This window comes from Pteropus alecto, unplaced genomic scaffold (genome assembly GCF_000325575.1).
Source record: "Pteropus alecto unplaced genomic scaffold, ASM32557v1 scaffold86, whole genome shotgun sequence".
Lineage (NCBI taxonomy): Eukaryota > Metazoa > Chordata > Mammalia > Chiroptera > Pteropodidae > Pteropus > Pteropus alecto.
The window spans coordinates 8,918,867-8,930,060 of NW_006442109.1; positions in this window are offsets into that span (position 1 = coordinate 8,918,867).

The following is an 11,194-nucleotide window of genomic DNA, read 5'->3' on the forward strand; positions in this document are numbered from 1 at the left end:
TCCAGATAATCCTGGATAATCTTCCCATTTCAAGATCCATAACAATCACATCTGCAAAGTCTCTTTTGCAACATAAAGTAATGAACATCCTCAGGTTCTGCCATTAGGACGTGGCTATCTTTGGGGCCATTATTCTGCCTACCACACATGTTAGTGTGAGTGCATGAAAGCGTTTTTGTGAATGAGGGTGTATTAATGCACGTGCCCAAAGCCTACATGTGCATGTGTGGTGTGTGCAGAGCCTATGGAGCTGGGCACTTGGTGACTAAGCCCCCTTCATGCTCACAGCATTTCAACACAGCCAAGAATTCAGCTGACATCTGCTGCTGTCCCTTCAAAGCCTCCCTGTACAACCCAGCTGCAGCCATCAAAGTCGCTTTTTCCATCCCAGCTGGGACCAGAGTAGAGGGGAGAGCTGGGATCCCCATGCTGGAGCCAAGCCCAGGTGCTGAAAGTGCCCAGGGCCCCTGCTGAAGAGATGGATGGCCTGGGTGGGGAAGGCAGCCCAGCCACCTCCTTTCAATTGCTTTTTAATGGGCTCCCCCAGCAAACCTACGTCAGATTCGTTGTCTGTATTCACAGGGAGCCATTTGGTCACATTTCTGGGGTCCATCGGCATCCCCCATTGTGGTTTGACTAGGTTTGGGGCGCTTACAAACTGCAAATCCATCTGCCTTCATGATTGCATCATTTGTTTTCAATACTGAGGGGTTCCTTGGAAAGAGTTTCTTATTAATAATAAAACACAGTTACAACCGGCTATTGTTTATATACTGCATACCTTCATGTCAGCATGCTAAGCACTTTACACACATGATCTCCTTTAACTCTCATGCCAACCTCACAGGGAGGTATTATTACCATCCAAATTTCACAGATAAGAAAGCTGAAGCTCAGAAAGGCTGACTTGCACAAGGGCCTGAAGCAAGTGACTAGGGAAACGAGGGTTGAATGCAGGTCTGCCTGGCTCCAAAATCTCCCTAAAGGCAACTCGCACCGTCTCTGGGCACAGTTCTGGAAAGGAAGGCCTGGGTGAAGCTGTGACTGGAGATCCATTCCTTTGCTTAGGCCTGGCTCTCCTGAGATTTGTCCTCTAGGACTCCCCTTGCCCTGGGGATTGGGAGGAAGAGTGGCCCAGGTTTGGAGCTGTTCATGTTCAGTTTGAGTGTAAGTTTTACGATGTAATGGATGGCTTTAGGAAGACCTGTCTGGGTGCTTGAGAGCCTGTACCATGTGACCCTGGGGAAGTAACTCGTTCCCTTGGGCCTCAGCTCCTTATCTCTAAAATGGGAGAGCTGGCCGAGATGATCCCTCAGGGCCTTCTAGGGCTGACCCTGTAGGGCTCTGGCCAGAGGCCCTTGGGGGTAGTTTCAGAACCTTGGTGACATGTATCATCCTCTTCAGGCCATGAGCCCAAGGCCCTGGAGAGGGGGCTAGCCTGAGGGATTGATGTCCAGCCATTTTCCAAGGATAAGGATAAAATCTGAGGCTAGAGATTTTTACATCTAATTTTCTTTCCTTAGAAACAAATAAATCAATATATAAAACATAATTGCCAGGCTCCCTAAAATTCTATAATCCAAATGCTGCTACAGCCTTACTGATATTTTGTCCGAAATAAAGACTATGGTTTCCATTTGCTTAAAGACTCTTTAAGTTTTTAAAGAGCCTTCCTGTATATAAGACAGCAGTTACATCTGGGGAGGGAGATTGGAGGTGATCTTACACATTTGACCTTTTTGTTCCATTTGAAATATTTTTTAAAACACAAGAATATGTTATTCATATAATAAGAAGAAAGATGACACTTTGAGTAGTTTGTTAACAATGACCAGATTACTTTGGGCTAAAGTGTCTGTTATGCACTGAAATTTTGTGTTTCTCCTAAATTCACATGTTGAAGCCTTAACCACCAATGTGAAGGTATCTGGAGATGGGGCTCTGGGAGATAATTAGGGTTAGATGAGGTCATGATGGTGGGGCCCTCATGACAGGATTAGTGTCCTTATAAGATGAGCACATACCAAGAATGCAAGGCCCTGGCTGCTCTGTGCCAGAGCCAGTTCTCAAGGCCGTGTTTGCAGCCAGTATGTTGAGGGATGAGGTAACAGCATACAACCATGGCCATACTCAGCCAGGCTTCCCTCTGACCAGAGGTGACTGGGCCAGGAGTGGACACCTGACACACTGGGTATTAGGGTTTCAGTATATGAATTTGGTGGGGGTAGGGAGGGACATAATTCAGTTCATAACACCATGTTCCAAGAGCATTTACACTGGAATCAGATCCTAGCTGGAATCCTAGAATTCCTAATAGGATGACCTTAGTATCTTCGTTTGCTCCACCCAGAAGCAGACCCTGGGACTAAGAATGAAGGGCATGAGTTTATCTGAGAGGAGACCTAGAACACTGGTGGAGGAGAGAGGACAGGAGGCAGGGCAGGGAAGGCAGCTAATACAGAGTGTGTTATTGAGCAGCTTACTACTGTGGACAACTGCAGCACAGACTGGCAGGTGTTTGCATGGGGTGTTCTGGGCATGGATTGTAATGAAGAGGAGGGACAAGGGGACTCAGTAGTTTCTACAGAGGCCCATTGTTTCCTGCCCTGCAGAGGTTAGGGCACTATGAGACACTAGGGAGGAAAAAGTCCATTAGGAATATAGAGGTCTGTAAATGAGTTACTGGTTTAACTAGGATCAAGGCCCTACATCATACATGATTTGGGCTTAGGCAGGAAGAGCCATGGGCCCAAAAGGGTGGTCTGCTCAGGAGTCAGGCTGGTGGTAGTGGCCTACTGCCTCTCCCACTGAGATCCAACGGAAGATGCAGAGCAAACCTCCGCTTCACGTTATCCAGAAAGGGCAGGGCCTGCCAAACCAGCTAATTAGAACTTGCAACAGGACAGACATCTGGCACCCCTGACCCTCCCAACTTCTTGCCATCTACCACAGGCTGTACGGGAAATGCCAGGCTGGATCTGCTCCCAGACCCACCTCCACAATGTGATGATCATATAATTTATTTTCCAAGCCAGATACTTTTCATACTGAAAGAGAGTGCTAAAAATAATTTAAATTATATGATTTTTGAGATCTATACCATTGACTGACAAATTATTTTTGTATTTGTGGATCTATAAAATACTTTTACTCAGTAACTACCTTTGCAAATGAAATTATTTTCAAAAAACAACATATATCTCTGAAAAAGATACTGTTAATAAAATAAAAGGAAAAGCCACAAACTGGAAGAAAACATTCGTAAAACACATGTCTCGTAAAGAATTTGTATGTAAAATATACAAAGAATTCTTAAAGCTCAACAATAAAAATCAAACAACCCAACAAAAATGGGTAAGAATGTAAAATAATATTGAATGTCAACTCTAATTGAAAAATAAAAATTTTAAAAAATGGGTAAGAGATCTGAACAGCTCACCAAAGAAGATATACAAATGGCAAATAAGCATATGAAAAGATATTCAGCATCATGTGTCATTAGGGAATTGCAAATTAAAATGACAATGAGATATCACTGGATACCTAGTAGAATGACTAAAATAAAAAAAATTTGATAATATCAATTGCTGGAGAAGATGTGGAGCAACAAGAACTCACATTCATTACTGGCGGAAATGCAAACTAGTACACTCTCTTTAGAAGACATTTTGACAGTTTTTGACAAAGTTTAATATAGCTTTACCATGTGATTCATCAATTATGCTCCTAGGCATTTACCTAACTGATTTTAAAAACATCTGCCTGAAAACTTGCATGTGAATGTTTATAGAAACTTTATCCATAATCACCAAGGACCAGAAGCAACCAAGATGCCCTTCAAAGGTACATGAATAAGCAAACTGTGAAGTATCTATGCAATGGAATATTATTCAGTGATGTTTTTAAAAGAATGAGCTAAAGACATGGATGAATATTAAATCCTTATTGTTAAGTGAAAAATGCCAGTCTGTAAAGGCTACAATACTGTATGGTTTCATTATTTTGATAATCTAGAAAAGGCAAAACTAAAGAGTTGGTAAATAGACAGAATGACAGGTGTTTGTGGGAGAGGCATTGAATAAGTAAAGCACAGGGAGATGGGTTTTTTAGGGAAGTAAAACTATTCTGTATAATATCGGAATGGTGGATGCATCACACTGTGCATTTGTCAAACCTGTAGAATTTTACAGCACAAAGAATGAAAAATGTATATAAACTTTGAGAAAATAATTTAGGAGTTCGAGGAATCACAGGATAAAATGCAGTTTGAGACAAAAAAAGACTATTACAAATGAATGAAACAGTTTCACTGAAGAGTGAAGGGAAATAAGTGCTGAACTAAGTAACTTTGGAAATGAGTAGAGTCTATAAGACTTAAGGCAAAAGGAGCTGTACATAAGGACAGTATTTCAGTTGATAAAGTGGTTTCTCACAGGGGTACACATTAATGATTCTAAAACCATTAGATATAGCCTGGAATTGAATAAAGTAAATCAGTGGTGGATGGTGAGAGCCAGATGTTCACTGTTGGAGTGGGAGGTTACTGATAAGCAGAGGAATGGGCTAAAAAGACCCGTATAGTAATGGAATAGAGTTGGAGGCATCCAGTGTGAACTCATGTTTAACTTGATATGAATGGTTACATATAGAAATGTTTATAGATGTGTGTGTATAAATGGGTTAGTATACATGTTTCCTTGTTCTATCAGCTGAAAAGGACGGGAGCCCACATCTAGGTTTCCATCCCAATAAAAAAAAGCTATGGCTCCCTGAAGGAATGGCTGATTCTAGGACTGGGAAGGAAATACATGAGATGGGCCTGGAGCATCTTGTAGTGCCAGAAAGTAAGGAAGTGCTCAAAAAAAAATAAAAAACAAAAGCCCCACAATGAGGATTATGTCAAAAGGACACAGGAGCCAACTGAAAAAGCTTTGAGTGGCTTGAGCCAGAACAATTTAAGTAACAAAACAAAGACGTATTGGATTATAACCCAAAGTACACACTACGTATCCATGAATCCATAGCACTATGAAATAATGATTGAATAAATACATAAATAAGGGAGACAAGTCAAATCTCTGTTGCAGAAGAATTTCAAATAATTTCATAGATACGCCCCACTCAAAGAAGGGGAGTCTAAGTCCCCAAGTCTTAAGTGTGCCGTGCATAGTGACTTCCTTCCAAAGAGTACTGTATGGAAAGAGGGAAAAGAGTAACTTTACAGTGGAGACGCCTGACAGACACTACCTCAGCCAGATGATTAAAGCCGACAGCAGCAGTGATCAGTATGTTGATACTACGTGTGAATCTAGATCTAGTGTGATGAAAATGGCACTGGACCTCTGTGGTCTTCCTCCCCAAAACTCATAACCCCAGTCTAATCATGAGAAAAACAGCAAAGTCCAATAGCAAGTGTATACCTGAATAGTACTCAAAACTGGCAAAGTCATCAAAAACAAGAAAAGTCTGAAAAATTGTCACAGCTGAAAGGAACCTAAGGTGACATGACAACTAAATGTAGTATGATAGTCTGGATAAGATCCTGGAACAGAAAAAAGAGAAAAGTTAAAAGCTTTAAAAAATCTGAATAATTTATGAATTTTAGTTAATAAGAATATCAATATTGGTTTATTAATTATAACTAATGTATCGAAATAATGTAAGATGTTAATAGTGGAAGCTGTGGGGCAAGGTAGGTAGCAGTCTTATCGAGGGGATCATTTCTTCTTAAGTTATATAAATGTCTAACCACTATGCCGTATACCTGAAACTAATATAAAATAATATTGAATATCAACTGTAATTGAAAAATAAAAATTAATTTAAAAATAATAGTGGAAGCTAGGTGTGGAGCATATAAAAGCTCCCTGTACTATCTTTGTAATTTTTCTGTAAATATAAAGCTATTCTAAAAGTTTATCTTAAAAATAACATTAAATCTTTATTTAATATGTACATTAAATTTGAAAAACTATTATCTGAGCATTAAAAGTAGCAAAAAATAGTAATTTTGGTATATATTTCTGTACTTAAATCAATTTCTTAGCCATATCTGTTTCTAATACTGTGTCACTGATATTTTTCTAAAGTATGTATGATTTTTAGAAAATGTGATCTCTTTTTTTCCCCAATAATTACGTGCAATCATCTTCAAAGTTACACTTATGATTAATAAAATGGAAATTGTTGACACCCTTCATAGATTCTTCTTTGTAGATCATAATATTTTTAATGAGAATATGGTTTCTCTGCAGGGGTACCTAACAAGCTCAGAGCAAATTATGCTAGACAGAGGATATTTTCCATTCTAATTTCTTTAGATAGAAATGGTTAACTATTTCAGCCCAAATATTTTCACTGGTAGTTTATTTTTATTTCCATTTAGAATATCTTGCTTTAAAATATATAAGAAAATAAAACTCATGAAAGTCGACTTTGTAATTCTTTTTAATATTTTGCCAATTAAAGATCCTGCAAAATCATAAGTCTTCTGACTTCTTTTCAATTTAAGAATAAAATATAATTTGTTCAATTAAAAATGGGACCTCCATCCAAATAGTCTTCCTGCAAGTTGAAGCATTCCAAAGAAAAATTACGGAATTTCTAAATTAAATCTTGGTCACCATTTGAGCTTTCATTGCTTAATTTGTTCAGCAGCTCCCTTGTTTTTAAGTGATAAATCTGAATGATTTTCAGTGTGAAATAAATGAAATTTGCTAAAAGCTTTGTTTATACTACTTAAAATTTGATAAAATTTCAAAAGTTAAAGTTTATTTTGGCATACTTGTTGAACACTATGATTAAAGATTTTCAGTTGCTTTTGAAAAAGTTTAAAGGACTCATTTACAAAATGTTCAATTCCATTGTAAACAGTCAAAATAATTTACCAAGTAATTCTTCAAAGGCTCAAACACTTAAAAAATCCCGCTGATGGCAGACAGCAAAAAGAGAAAACATATTGCTATGCAGTGCTATGCCAAATCATATTGGAGCCTGAGGCAAAAAGAAAAATTGATAAAACTGATCTAGTCTTTATTTAAAATTTTGTTTCATCATGGACTTTTTCATTAACTTTGATTTTTTTAAATACTCCATTAAAATACTATTTGTCTTAATTACTGAGTTTTTTGGTGCCTCCTTCAACCTTGCACCTGAGATGGGTGCCTCACTCCCCCCACCCTAGCCCTAGCCCCGCTGCCATACTAAAATATGTTTTATGTTCAACATTTTTGCCACAAAAATACTGTAGTGTAATTGCTCTTTATTTATAAGTGTATGCGTGTACAAATAACTAGTTTCTATTTCAATCGACATACCATCACAGCTTGTTTTATCTCAATTTTCAATTATATTTGCACCACCACCAATTCCAAGTTCATTTCTGCTCCATGGATTTCCTAACTGAATATGAATATTGTTTTTACCATGCTGCTGTGTTCTACTAAAATTGATATTCATATTTGCAAGCACAAATAATTCTATCTTCAACACTCAACTCCGTAAATAAATTTGCAAGAATATTTACAGCAATGTTGGAAGTTTCACTCTCACCAGAATGATCTTTCAAAAGCTTGACTTTGATTCATTATTAAAATCAACCGAATTTCCACTGTGAAGCACCTGATGACCTTGGTTTAAAACTGCTGGGGGCCAGTATGTTTGATTGTAAGGAATTAGCTTGAATTAGCTCAAATTGGGGGACTTTGTAATGGGGATGATTCCGCCAGGAGCTCGGAGGGAAGCTCACGAAGATCTAGGCTGGAGCCGCATTGGACCAGGCTACCGAGAGATCACGAGGCATTTAGGACAAGCCCAGGCACCCCATGGCAGTACATTTCCGCAATGTATGCTTCCTTTTGTTCTGCTCTCACCTGCAAGTTCTTTCCATACTGTCAGGTCAGGTTCATGAACCAGACAATCTGAATGGATAGATCATTTTTTGAGCAATGACATAGGTGGCTGGCCAGCCTATGAATTGGCTGTTCATGGGTTAGGTGCCAGCCGTTAGTCCAATTAGCTGAAACCAAGGAACAAGTGGTGGCACGTGGTCACTTGGGACAGAACATGGCCTCCTGGAGCACATGGGCATTTTTCTTGAGAACATGGCCTCAGTGGACACTGACTGGTGGCCCTGGCCTAGTCAACACACAGCTGCCGTCAGGCCTCAGTGACTCCTCCTCCAGGCAGCTCTTCTCTCTACTGATTACCCATCTGACGTTAATGCCCTCAACTCCATTACTGCAAGCAACTCCCTACGTCCACTTAGCCAGACATCCTGGAAAGGAAACTATACCCTCCATAGTGATCTCTCTTCTCCACCCAGAGACCACATTCCCAAAATTACCCAAGACCATAACAGCAAAATTTTATGGAGCCCTTTCAGAGTATTTCCAGCTCCCCTTGTATCCTTCGCATGGTGGCCATATGACACAGTCAATGAGATGTGAGGGCAGATTGTTGAGTGAAATTTTTAAGAAAGCCCCTAAAATGAGGCAGACTCAGCTTCCACATGCCTTTGGACCCTTCCCTCTCCAGGACTGAAAGTGCACAGGAAAATCAGTGTAGCCAGCTTGGACCATGAATGACAGGAAGGATTCTGGGTCTCTGATGGCATCAAGGACCCACTCTACAAGTACTGGGTTTCCTGTCTCCATATTTCTTTTACTCAAATGAAGGAAATGAAACTCTAATTTGTTTAAGCTGTTGTTTGGGGGGATTTCCCAGAACCTCATTCCTAACTGATTCAGCATGCAATCTCTCCTTTCCCACTGAATCCGGTGCAGGATAATTGGATGGAGCCACCTGGAAACACATACAGTATATAGTTCAGAGTGGTGACGTGTCCCCTGCCCCCAGGCATTGTTTTCTCAACTAGCTACAAGGAGCAGCAGCCTTTAACACAGAACACAATTCTAGGAATTGTAATGAGGGAGGACTCACATCCCAACCCTCAGGAATTCCCGATCTGATGCGACATGAAGGGAAGCATCTATTACAGGCAAGAGGCTTTAGCTGTTATGACTTATTTAATATGCAGAAGAACCTTACAAGGTAAGTGTTTGTTCCATTTTATCCACGAGGTTCTGAGAAACTAAATGAGTTGCTGTGTTAGACCATTCTGGCTGCTATAACAATATATCATAGACTGAATGGCTTATAAATAACAAACAGTTATTTTCAGTTTTGGTGGCTGGGAAGTCCAAGATTAAGGCACCAACAGATTTGGTGTCTAAGTTAGAGCCCACTTCCTAGTGCATATATGGTGACTTCTCACTGTGTCCTCACGTGGTGGAAGGGGTGAGGTCTCTTTTATAAGGGCACTAATCCCATTCATGAGCATTTCACCCTCATGACCTAACTACCTCCAAATACAATAACATTGGGGATTAGGTTTCAGCATATGAATTGTGGGAGGACACAAACATTTAGTCTATAGCAGTCGCCCAGGGTCACGCTAGGAAGAGGACACCGCAGAGCTGGGAAAGGAGTCCAGACATCTGCTGTCACCACTCTGCTCTCCCCTCTGCACTGTACTACCCTTGCAACAAACAGCTCCCATGCAGTCTAGGGACAGCACTGCTTATCTCCTAGGAGAACTGCTTATCTCCCCCTCCAACTCTGTGGTTCTAATGGGGACCGCCACGCACAGGCCCTCAAGGGTTGGTGCAGAATTCAAGCTGGATCAGTTGGTGGAGCTGCAAAATGTGAGGTCAGGTTGACACATGGAGGAAGCCAGTCTTTAGTCAGAAGAAAGGGTGTTGACCTGCAGAGCCTTGCAGAGTCTCCTCCACCCCTGAGGCAACTTCGCCTTCACTTGTCCCGTGGTTTGACTGTGTGACCCTATACACCTTTTGACAAAGCTACTTTGTATTGGATTCTGACACTTAACTACTGGTGGGAAAGTAATATGGTTTGACCACTTAGGAAAACTATTTAGTAGCATCTATGAAAGGTGAACAAGTACATACTCTATAAATCAGCAATTCCATCCCTCGGCATATGCCCACCAGCAATGAGGGCACGAGTATCCTAAACACTTGAGTGAGAGAGTATTCAAAGCAGCTCTATTCCTAACAACCCCAAATGGAAACAACTCAAACATCCATCAACAATAAATAAATGTGATATATCCAAACGATGCAATGAGAATAAACAATCTACAAGTATATGCAACAATATGACTGAATCTCACAAACGTTAGATGGAGAAAAAGTACACACTGTAGATTCTCTTTCTATGAAATTTAAAAACAGGCAAAACTAATCAATGGTGACAGAAGTCGGAATAATTGACATGGAAAGTAGTAAAAAAGAAAAAGAAGCAAGAGAGAGAGAGGATCCCCATTGTAGTTTTTGTGCTTCCTTTAGAAATGATAGTCCTGCAAGGAAGGTTTTGATTCTTGTTCTAAAAGACCTGGACAGCCCTGAGCTACAGCCTCAAAACTATTGACAAAATAAAGAGCGGGGTGCGGACAACAGATCCCATTCGATTGATTGTCTTCCTCTTCAATTCATACATAGGGCCTCCTGGCTCCCCACACGTGTTTCTGATTCAGAACCTAAATTTGCCATATTAAAACTCAAATTATATTCAATTCCCATCATAGACATTCCTAAAGTGAGTTGGGGAGCAGAAGGCTTAAATTGGGAGAGAGAGGAGAGGAAAAGAAGACACTATAAACTGTTTTTAGAGACTCCACATTGTCTAAGGTAATATAAAATGGAGCTAGCGTTGTTGCTTCTATGCCAGGCATTTTGCACCCTTGATTTCCTCTTATCCTCACAGCAGTCCTATACTTTAGCATTATTATTCCAGTGTTACAGGTGAGGAGATTAAAGCTCAGAGAAATTCAGTGACATACAAGCCAAGCCACACAGCAAAGATCTGATCTGCCCACATCCCCTCTTGCCTGCCCTCCCAGCTTAGTCATTCTCTCCAATGCAGTCAGAACAATCCTTTTAATACATGCTTCTAATTGTGCTTCTGTTTCAAACCCGTCAGTGTGTTCCCACTGCTATTATAGACAGACCACATCCTCACCCTGGGACCTCGCTCTCTCCCACATCACTTGGCTATTTGTTTCTGCCACTTTGCCCTCAAAGGTTTCTGCTTCCTCTTACCACAGAACCCTCCACTCGTGCTGTCTTATCTTCTGCCCAGGATGTCTTGATATTATTAGGTCTACATTAAAAAC